The sequence below is a fragment of the Emys orbicularis genome, chromosome 1 (genome assembly GCF_028017835.1).
Source record: "Emys orbicularis isolate rEmyOrb1 chromosome 1, rEmyOrb1.hap1, whole genome shotgun sequence".
NCBI lineage: Eukaryota > Metazoa > Chordata > Testudines > Emydidae > Emys > Emys orbicularis.
Window position 1 is genome coordinate 287,873,001 of NC_088683.1, and position 10,284 is coordinate 287,883,284.

General features: G+C 40.3%; 1 pseudogene; it reads right to left on the bottom strand.

The window, feature by feature from the left end:
• Positions 1-4,879: 4,879 nt before the first annotated feature.
• LOC135895633 (protein FAM200C-like) lies at positions 4,880-6,668 on the bottom strand (annotated as a pseudogene).
• Between the last annotated feature and the right edge of the window lie 3,616 nt (positions 6,669-10,284).

Genomic DNA, 10,284 nt, shown 5'->3' on the forward strand with positions numbered 1-10,284 from the left:
AACACCATCAATCTGTGCAGACCATCTAGTTTTGGACATCCCATGCAGTGAAACAGGAAGATATTGCTTCAGAATTTCCCACTTTTGTGGACTGAAGAGATTGTACATTTGCTGAACAGTTCCAAAGTAAGTAATTGCCTCCTTGCATGATTCAGTACAGTCAACACCTACAAGGTTTACTGTGTGGTTTCCACAAATGGAGAAAATACAGTTTGAATTATGCTCAAGCAGAACTGCTTGTACACCTTTGTACTTCCCAGCCATATTAGATCCATTGTCCTAGGCTTGACCAATGCAGACTTGAAAATCTAACTTAAAACCTAGAATTGCTAGTACTCAAGCAGCAATTTCTTTTCCAGTTTTTCTTGGGAAATTATCAAACAAAATAAACTTTTCTTCAATTGAAAATTTTGAGCTGTCTACAATCTTAACATATCGAATAACCATAGTAGTCTGTTCCTTGTGAGAACAATCTGGAGTGGCATCAACAATGATTGAAAAATACTTGGCATTTCAAATCTCATCAAGAATTGTTGTTTGTACGAATGACCCACATAGCTCAATAAACTCGTTTTGTATGCGTGTGGAGAGATAATGGACTTGCATGCACTTTTGACTCTCTTGTGATTCTCGAAACACATTTAACATGCTCTGATAAAAGTGGGTCATATTTGCTGAGGAGCTCAACTATGCCTAGAAAGTTTCCATTTGCACGATCACCAATATGTTGATTGGAACCAAAGAAAGCCAATCTCCGCTGAGAAAGAAAAAGGATGACATTCAGGATGCGCTCAAGAAATTTTTTCCAGTTATTAGTTTCTGTAGAGAGTTCAGTCAAGAGTAAATTCTCAAATGAACTTTCAGCTGATGCTGCCCTACTGGCTGATTTCCATGCAATATAGTTTTCTTTGTGTGACATTGAACTCTGATATGATGGTATTTGGTCTTTCAACTTCTCCAACCTCTGTTGATGTGCCATCCTGATTGAACAGAGAGAATTGATGCATTTGCAGCACTTTTGTTCAAAATGAAGCAGGGTGCACAGTACAGAGATTGTTTTTCCGTACTCCAGCATAACCAGTCTCTTGTGCAGGTCTCATCATTTGGAAGAGTTTTTTGTCAGCAGTTGAGTAGGGAAAGCATGATTATCAGCATCTCATTGAATGTTACTTGGAATTTCAAAACAATTAATTTGAAGAAGATTGCATTTGGGCAGCATTGCTCTTGTCAATAATTCCAATGACAGTCACAGTAAAACCTGTAGTAGTCGTGAATTGCTCTTACTGTGTAAGATCTACTTCTTCCTGATGCTGTTGAGTTTCTTGATCATACACAAGATCTTCTGCTGCATCTGTTACTGTTGGCACATCTCCTTCTTGACTACTGTCCTCATGTTCAGGTACTGGCATTGAAATATCACCTGTTGCAGTTGTGGAGTTTTCATTATCTCTAGCATTGTTTGTTGGGTAAGATGTTTTTCAGTGGTTTGAGAAATGAAGTTATTGGCTTTGAGCTCTTAGCTGCTGCTTCACTCAGTTGTTTTAGCCGTCTTTTGCTTGCACCACTTTCAAATCTCCTCTTCATAGTGATCTATCTGGTCAATATGTAGCCTATCCACACTTGAAATATTCTGCTGTAAATAAGTAGCTTATTTACACTTGAAATCTTCTACTGTAAACATGTACACAAATGCTGAATGGTACACAAATGCTGAAAAGACTCAAAATGAAGGAATACTAATTAAGAAAACAAAATGAAACAGTCAGACAGGTTATTATCCTTATCACTGAATCAAAACTCAGGCACACAAGGTATAATATAAAAGTCTGAGCTTAAGACAAAGGGATGACATATATATAGTAAACACAGACACGGATACAGACAGAGGGATAATGTCCAAACATTTCAAACATGGGTCCTCACGAAACTCACTGTACAAGATTGTCCTCACAAATTTTCACCTTGAATCTGGACCTATAGACTATGAAAGCCTATGATGATGGCCAAGCTACCAAGCTAGGGCTCAACCAACCAACCCATCACCTCTTTTAGCTACCATATGAAGATAATAATGAGGAACTCTCACACATAAATAATTCCTTAGTCAACTAGACATAAAACTATAAAGACACTAAAATGTAACAATTATCTACCTTTCAACACGCACTTGATCCAGCACCAGCCACTAGTAGGGGATTGTTTATATAATTAGATGATCTGAGAGCACATGTTCATCACGGTCTAATCTTGTACCATCAGAACCAATATATTTTAATTAATATTTATGAACATTTTAAACTCTTTAATATGACAAAATCTATATCAGTTAAAAAAATTATGTCTTTTACCAAATCACATTTCTTATTTGCTTAAATTTGCAGCTCTAACCTGAGAGAGTGTGTCACATTTTGGTCCAATAGGGATGCACATAAAAACAAGTTGCAAAACTTATAAAATGCCAAAAAATTAACAAGTGTCTAAATTTGAGGCCCCCTTTGAGCTTGAGGCCCAGGCCAAATGGCCCTCCTGGTCCCCCCTCTGATTGGCCCTGGGGAGGACAGAGCTACTGCTGCTTCTTTTTCAGCACTGATTGTCTGCTTTAGCCTCTAAAAAGGCAGCAGAAGCAGAAATGCTGAATAGAAGTCTCTTAAAACTCACTGGCTTTCTCCCTTGAAAGCCAGGCAAATCAGGATATCTGTAACCTTTCCACCATCCCTGGTTACAAGCCTGTAGCTCAGATAAGAGATTTGTTTGCTATGCTGAAGGATGCCAGCTAAATTAGGATCATTGTGCCTTTTTTGCCCTCTTGCTTTCCCACCCTCAAATAAACCAGCTTTATTTCACTCAGCTGCCAATACCAAAGACAAAATCTAAGGCCAAATTTTCGGCTGGTGTAAATGGGGTATGACTTTAAAGGAATTTTGCCTATTTACATCATCAGAGAATTTACATAAGAATGGCCATAGTGGGTCAGACCAATGGTCCATGTAGTCCTGTATCCTGTCTTCTGACAGTACCAATACCAGGTGCTTCAGAGGGAGTGAACAGAACAGGCAATTATCAAGCGATCCATCCCTTGTCATCCATTCCGAGCTTCTGGCAATCAGGCTAAGGACACCCAGAGCATAGGGTTGCATCCCCGACCATCTTGGCTAATTTGTCTGCTAGTGTGCAGAAGTGTGGTCTTAAAAGTAGTTAATGGGCCAATTAATTCATTGGAGTTAACCAGAAATAAATGTGTCCCATAGCCTTTTCCATTGTTGGTGCTCTGAAAACTCTAAAAAGGGGAAAAATTGGAAGCACAGAGAGAGATTGACAAAAAGACAGAAGGGGTTCCAGATTAATTTGCCTTGCTGGCAATATAAATGTGCAAATATTTAAAGATAAAACACTGAAATTAATAATATATAGCACTTATCTACTGTGTTCAATTCAAGGATCTCGAAGTGCTTCACAAACCTTAATTATAAGGGGACACTTCACTTCAAATGAGTTATTACAGTGTTTCTCAAACTGGGGTTGCTGCTTGTGTAGGTAAAGCCCCTGGTGGGCCGGGCCGGTTTGTTTACCTGGCCCCGTCCGCAGGTCCGGCTTACCTGCCCCGTCCACAGGTCCGGCCGATCGCAGCTCCCACTGGCTGCGGTTCGCCGCTGCAGGCCAATGAGAGCTGCTGGAAACGGCAGCCAGTACGTCCGTCAGCCCATGCTGCTTCCCGCAGCCCCCATTGGCCTGCAGTGGGGAACCGCAGCCAGTGGGAGCCGCGATCGGCCGGACCTGCGGACGGGGCAGGTAAAGAAACCGGCCCGGCCCACCAGGGGCTTTCCCTACACAAGTGGCGACCCCAGTTTGAGGAAACACTGAGTTATTAGATACTTACGATTTTGTCCTGCAGTATCATCCAAGATTCCAATAAGGTTTAACACCTCCTTTGTGCTAGGCACTGTTTAGACATTTTGGAAGTTTGATACTTGCCCTGAAGATTTTACTGACTTAGTCATATAATGTAGTGTGAGAAACTACTACCCCTACATTCTCCGAAATAGTCCCTTCATTTCTGCTTCTCTCTAACACTTTAATAATTGAAAGTATCTTTTTCCTCCTTCATTCTTTCTTCATCTGAAGCATCTTGCTTCATTGTCTTTGGGCATACTTCTGAAAGCCACTTGTCAACAGTCTGCCAGTGGAATTTTAAAAGCACCCACATTCTGCAATACAGTGCTGCTGGCTGTTAAAAATCTCTAATCAAAGGCTCTTGTTTATTTCCTTATATTGCTAAGGAAGCCTAGGTCTGCTCTGGGAAACCTTCCTATGGAGCATTTTCAGGAAAGAATAACAAATCCAAGAAAACCCTAAACCTACCATCTTTGTAGACAACATTAATATACTGACCTTATGTTACCCTTCATAAACACAGCATCTCTTGATTAAGTCACAATTTCTACACTGAATTCCCTGTGCTATGCTGTCTGCTGCATCCATGTGCTGGAGACCTGTGCTATCTTGAAAGTGAGTCACAATAGAGCAAATTCATTATCTACCTAGAGAGAAAAACTTAAAGAATAGGAAGAAAAAAAAAAGAGCTCAGAGTATGACAAAAAACATACTTGGCCTGAAGCTTTAGAGCATTGGTTCCTAAACTTTTCGGCATCACACCCCCTTTTTAATTATTGAGAAACCCTCATGCCTCCCACCTCTCCTTTACCATCATCCAATCCCCCTTTTAACAAATTCAATTAGTAATTTAAAATTAAAAATAAACACAAAAACTCTGTATACATTTTTTTATTTAAAATGAAAAATAAGCACAAATAGTTTTTCTTGGCACAAAAATTTAATAAAAATGTAATTTAAAATAAGATATAGCATAAACAAAACAAATTTAATGAGAAGGATGATGCTGCATTTGCTTCATGAGTTGGATAATCCTAGGTTTGAAAGATGAAAGTGCGCAACGCAAATCGTTTTTGACATCCAGTCGATTCCTTTGTTTCGTTTTTATTATGACTAACCTTGAAAAGCTTTTTCACAGAGGTACATCGACGAAAACGGAAGAATAATACGTAGTGCTTCTTCTCCAACTTTCGGGTAAATTGGGAAATATTTTATCCAAAATTCCTCCAGGTTTAAGTTTTCGAAAATATCTTTCACACTTGAATTGTATTTCATTTTGAGTGCTTTGTTCTTGAAATACTTCTGGCAATGAATCAACATCAACGTTGAATGGATTACGTGCTAATTTATGAACAGGGTTGCCAGAAAAGTTGTCTGGAAAATAGTGGATGAATTCATCAGGAAGGCAGTCCAGATGAAACACAATTTTGTTCTTCTCATCCTCTTTACAAAGTTTTTGGAAACCTTCATTTTCAGCGAGTGATGAAAATGTTGGAAAAGATGAAAAGTTAGGCATCTGAGCTTGCGTTCGATGTTTCCAAAACTTGATTTTTTTCCGTAAATGCTTTGATGTCATCGTGGTGCACTATAATGTTTGCAGCGTTGTTTCCTTGCAGCTTCAAATTGAGATTGTTCAAAGGTTCAAAAATGTCCACGAGGTATGCCAGTGAAAGTTGAAACGTTTGGTCGATAAATGCATGATATAATTCTTCTTTTTTCTGTTGCTTGAGGAAACTTTCCACTTCATCTTTCAGTTCGAATAATCTCGAAAGCATGTTCCCTTTGGAAAGCCATCGTACCTCCGTGTGAAACAAAAGAATTTTATGATCCGCTCCCAAATCCACGCAAAGAGCTGCAAAAAGTCTTGTATTTAAAGTGCTGTTCTTCACAAAATTGACAACTTTGATGGCCAAATTCAATGAGTCACATAGGGCATCTGGAAGGGTTTTAGCAGCCAACGCTTGTCTGTGTATGATGCAGTGAGTCGTGATTACGGCTGGACTTTTTTTCTTTCACCAATGTCACAAATCCAGAGCAAGAGCCAAGCATCGCTGGAGCACCGTCTGTGCATACACCAACCAGTTTTTCCCATGAAAGTCCATTTTCTTCAAAAAAGTCGGAAACCATTTTCATAACATCAGAAGCCTTTGATGTGGTCGTCAATTCCTTCAAAAAAAGCAGTTCTTTCACAGTTCCATCGTTAATTAATCAAACGTAGATGAGCAACTGACAGCATTGTGCTACATCAGTGGTATCATCACACTGAATTGCGAAAAAAGGAGAAGCTTTCACTGCCTCCACAACTTGAAGTTTTAGATCTTTCGCCATGTCATCGATGCGACGTTTCACGGAATTGTTGGAAAGCAAAATTTCCGATATTTTTTCTTGCTTTCAGCACCAAGCACAATATCAGCTACTTCCAACAAGCAAGGCTTCACAAGAGTTTCTCCTATTATGTGCGCTTTCTTGGCTTTAGCGATGAGCAATGACAGTTCATAAGATGCTTCTACCACTTTGGCCAACGCTTGATGAAAAGCTCCAGTAGTGTCCAGCTTCATGCATTTTAAATTTTGAAGTTTAGCAGCAAAAAACTCTTTTGGTTTGTCTTTCAAAGCACTGTGTTTTTCAAAGTTCTTTGTCAAGTGTCACTCAAGACGACTAGGTCTCAAGGCATCATTGCTGAGAACTGCTTGGCATACTACGCATTGAGGATGATCGATCCTGTTTTTTTCCATGATGGTGAAACCACACTTAATGTAGTCTTCGTCGTATTTCCTTTTCTTAATTGCGGCCATAATATACTAATAAAAAAAATTGATAACAATATTTTTTCTGATTCATGAGTAATAACGGACGTAAGTTAATTTGAGTTATCGTGAACGTTTATTTATTACTACTATTATGTATGGACGCATGCTGCCCTATATATACCCCACCACCAATCCTGCAAGTAGCCAGTCTTGCGCGGTGAGTGGTGGCGGTAACCACTCCCACGATAGAACCGTCTCAAACACTCTTGCGAGCGAGCTAGGAAGTTTTAAAGTTCCATCGCTTTCTACAGCGTTCTTCAGCCTCCCCACCAGCCGAAACGGCACTCCTCCACATCGAAAGGCAAAAAAATAAAAAATATTCGCATTTCGTGGTATGAAATTTGAAAACATCGCAGTTATATACTTTTATTTATAGTTATATTTTTATTATTATTGTACTTTATGTTATACCTTTATTCTTGTCTACTTACATTCATAATAAAAAATGAGAAGATTAATACTTTATTGTAGTTAAATAATATAGGCCTGTAATTGGACAATTTTATTAATAGTTATTATTATGTATACAGAATGTGTGTAATTTATTGTCTGTTGGTCTATTAAATAAATAAATAAATAAAAAATTTGCGCTGATAAAAATTTTTTTCGTTATGAAAATTTCACAGCCTTGTGTCCCCCTTGGAATTTCTTCATGCCCCTCAGTTTGGGAACCGGTGCTTTAGAGAGAAGGGAGCTCACTACTGTCACCTGTAGTGAAATGGGAGAAGAGCAGCTCACAGCTGATTACTACCTGCAGAGGGACAGGGGCTCCACTGGCGAGGGAGCTGTCTGCTAGCATCTGTTGGAGAGCAAGGGGGATTAACTGAATGGGCCAGACATCATGTGCCTTTCCATTTTATGTAAGGGTTTGGGGCATTTCGGTTAAAATACAGTTAAATTCTGAGGGCAATAAAATGCAACTGACCTTACTAAGAAATACAAGAACAAGGCATCAACACTGAATGGGCCTGCCATCACCTTCACTGAGACTGCTGTCAGGCATAGGTGGCTAAGAGAGCTTGGACACAGCTAGAAGAAGGAGAGAGAAAACGGGGGGGAAAGATTCCTACAGTCCGCTTGTGGCACCTTAGAGACTAACAAATTTATTTGCGCATCACTTGCCCCATAACTACAGTCTACTGTGAGTGTTTCTCTGGTGCTGAGAACTCTCCCTCCCTAAAAGGCTGAGCTGAGACTGCTGCAGAACAGTAGACAGGAAGGCTCTTTGACCCAACAGATGGTGCAGTGGTGGTGGCAGCTTTGAGGCACACTTTGAGGCATGGTGTGGTAGTGACACCAGCTTCAAGATGATGGGTGGAGCAGAGCTGAAGCAGCTTGGGCTAAAGCCATAGAAAGCAGGAGCCTACCTAAGGGACCCTACCCAGCAATTACAGCTGAAATCTGTATCACTGCTAGGACAGGTGGTAGAGCCCCCAGAACAGCCCAGGTAGCACTGGCTTCCCAGTATCCTTTGAATTGTCCAATCCAGGGCAGCTAACTGAGAGTGGGGAGCTGGGAGGAGAGAAGTGGCTAGAATGCACCAGCCACTCACATTTGCCAGGAGGAGTGAGACTGGGATTATTGTTAAGACCTCTTGGGGCATGGGAGTTTTGCCTCACAGAATTCATTGATTTATTAATTGCTGTTTCCCCAAGTTTATTCTTTTGTTCCCCCCCCCCAACATAATAAAGTTCTCTTTGTTTGTTTTTAACCCCTGGGCTCAGTGTTTGTGAGTATGGAAATATTGCCCATCAGGGCACCCCAGGTGGTATAGTTTCCCAAGTGGGGGCTTGAGCTGGTGCTAGCTAAGTCTTTAAGGAACCCCTAGAAAACTGAACCCTTTTTGCTGCTGTCAATAGCTGGTAGAAAGGTTACATACAATAGAGTATTTCATTTGGAGCGAAATCTTGGCCCTCCTTGAAGTCAATGGCAAAACTCCCATTGACTTCAGTGGAGTCAGGATTTCATCTTTCGTGTTTGCTTTCTGATTCTAGTTAATCTATGAAGTATAGTGTTTATGAATTTAACTTGGACTACACACATTTCCTGCTTCACTATATTATAAACAATGATGACCCATCACTTAAAACATTTAATTCTAAATCTGAGTATAACTAAAGAAGGTAAACTCTGTAGGCAAAGGATTCAGCTAAATGTTGCCTTCAGTAATGTGGAATGTATTTAAGAAAGTAGGGGTTAGCCAAAATGGTATTTACAGAATCCATTTTATTTATTATTATTATTGCTGTTATTTTATTATATTTTTTGTTCTAATGATGACATGTAAGAGTGATTATCAATCACGACAGGATGACGATTGTGTGTAAGGGACTGAGTTACCAGGGGCAACAGCATTTGAAATCAGGACAATTACAGGAGGATCTCTGACTGTTTATATCATTGACTATCCAGGGAGAAAGAGACTGCATCTTTCTCTGCTGAAAAAGGTCAGATGCAAGTGAGATACATAAGTTAAGAAAATGGAGGCCACTAAGTCTAGGATAAAATTCTTTGGTTAAAGTGCAAGAAGTGTAATGAAGCAGTTCCTGGAGGATAAATAGAAAGTGCTTTTTCAGGATGTTATGTGAGGAAGTTGGGTGGGGAAGGGTAAAAAGAAAATGAGTTGTTGTTGTAGAGAGACATATAGGAGAATGATGTGAGTTGTAGAGAGAAGCAAGGAAAGGAAAGAGGGAGAGAGCTGTAGTGATAATGGAAGTTATTAATGGAAATGTGCATGTGAATGCTAGAGGAGCTATTGAAACAAGGGAAAGGAAAGGCCAGGACAGGAAAAGGGCTGATTAACAGGATTTTGGTAGAACGTTTAGATGGGGGAAAGAACCAGGGAATATAGAGAGTGGTTGTAGATGTAGGAAAGACAGCGTTAGGAGAGGGCAGGGGAATGAAGAATGGTTGTCAGACTAAGGAAGAACAGAGAATGAGGGGTGGAACAGGGCTATAAAAGATGGGAGTGAAGGGTAGTGGCTGGAATAGGCAAAAACCGAGGGAATTAAATGTGACTGTTGGGTGAGGAGGGAACTGAAATGAGGAGTGGTTATTGGAGGGAAGAACATTTTTAAAGTGGTGATTATTAGAGAATCTTGCAGTAAAGTCAGGAAGGTAAAAATGGCTTTCAGTGGGAAGACATATATCTGTCACTCAACATCATCTTCAGTTAACTATCCTTCTGCCAAACTCTACCATATGTTTCCTTCCTTCAGCAGCAACAACCAGCCCTTTTCCCATTCACAATCTTCTCCCCAGTTCCTCTCAACTCCTCCTGTTGACTCAGAGGGCCAGATTCTGGCCAGATTTGCACAGCTGTGCAGTGTAGGAGAGCAAGGAACATATTTTCCATGTGTTGACCTTTAAGGATGGATCAAATTGATTTGCAGCCCCTGTGCTCTCAGAAATACATAAACTGCTGCCTCCCTACATGCCAGGGGCAACAAGGAAGTGGTGAGGTGTAAGGAGGAGGTGAATCCATGGCTATATTTCCCACCCCCAGTTGTGTAGTGGAACACCTCTTTTCCTCTTCTCTCCAAGTGGGGAGGGGATCTATGCAGCTTCTGCTTTTTCCTGCGGG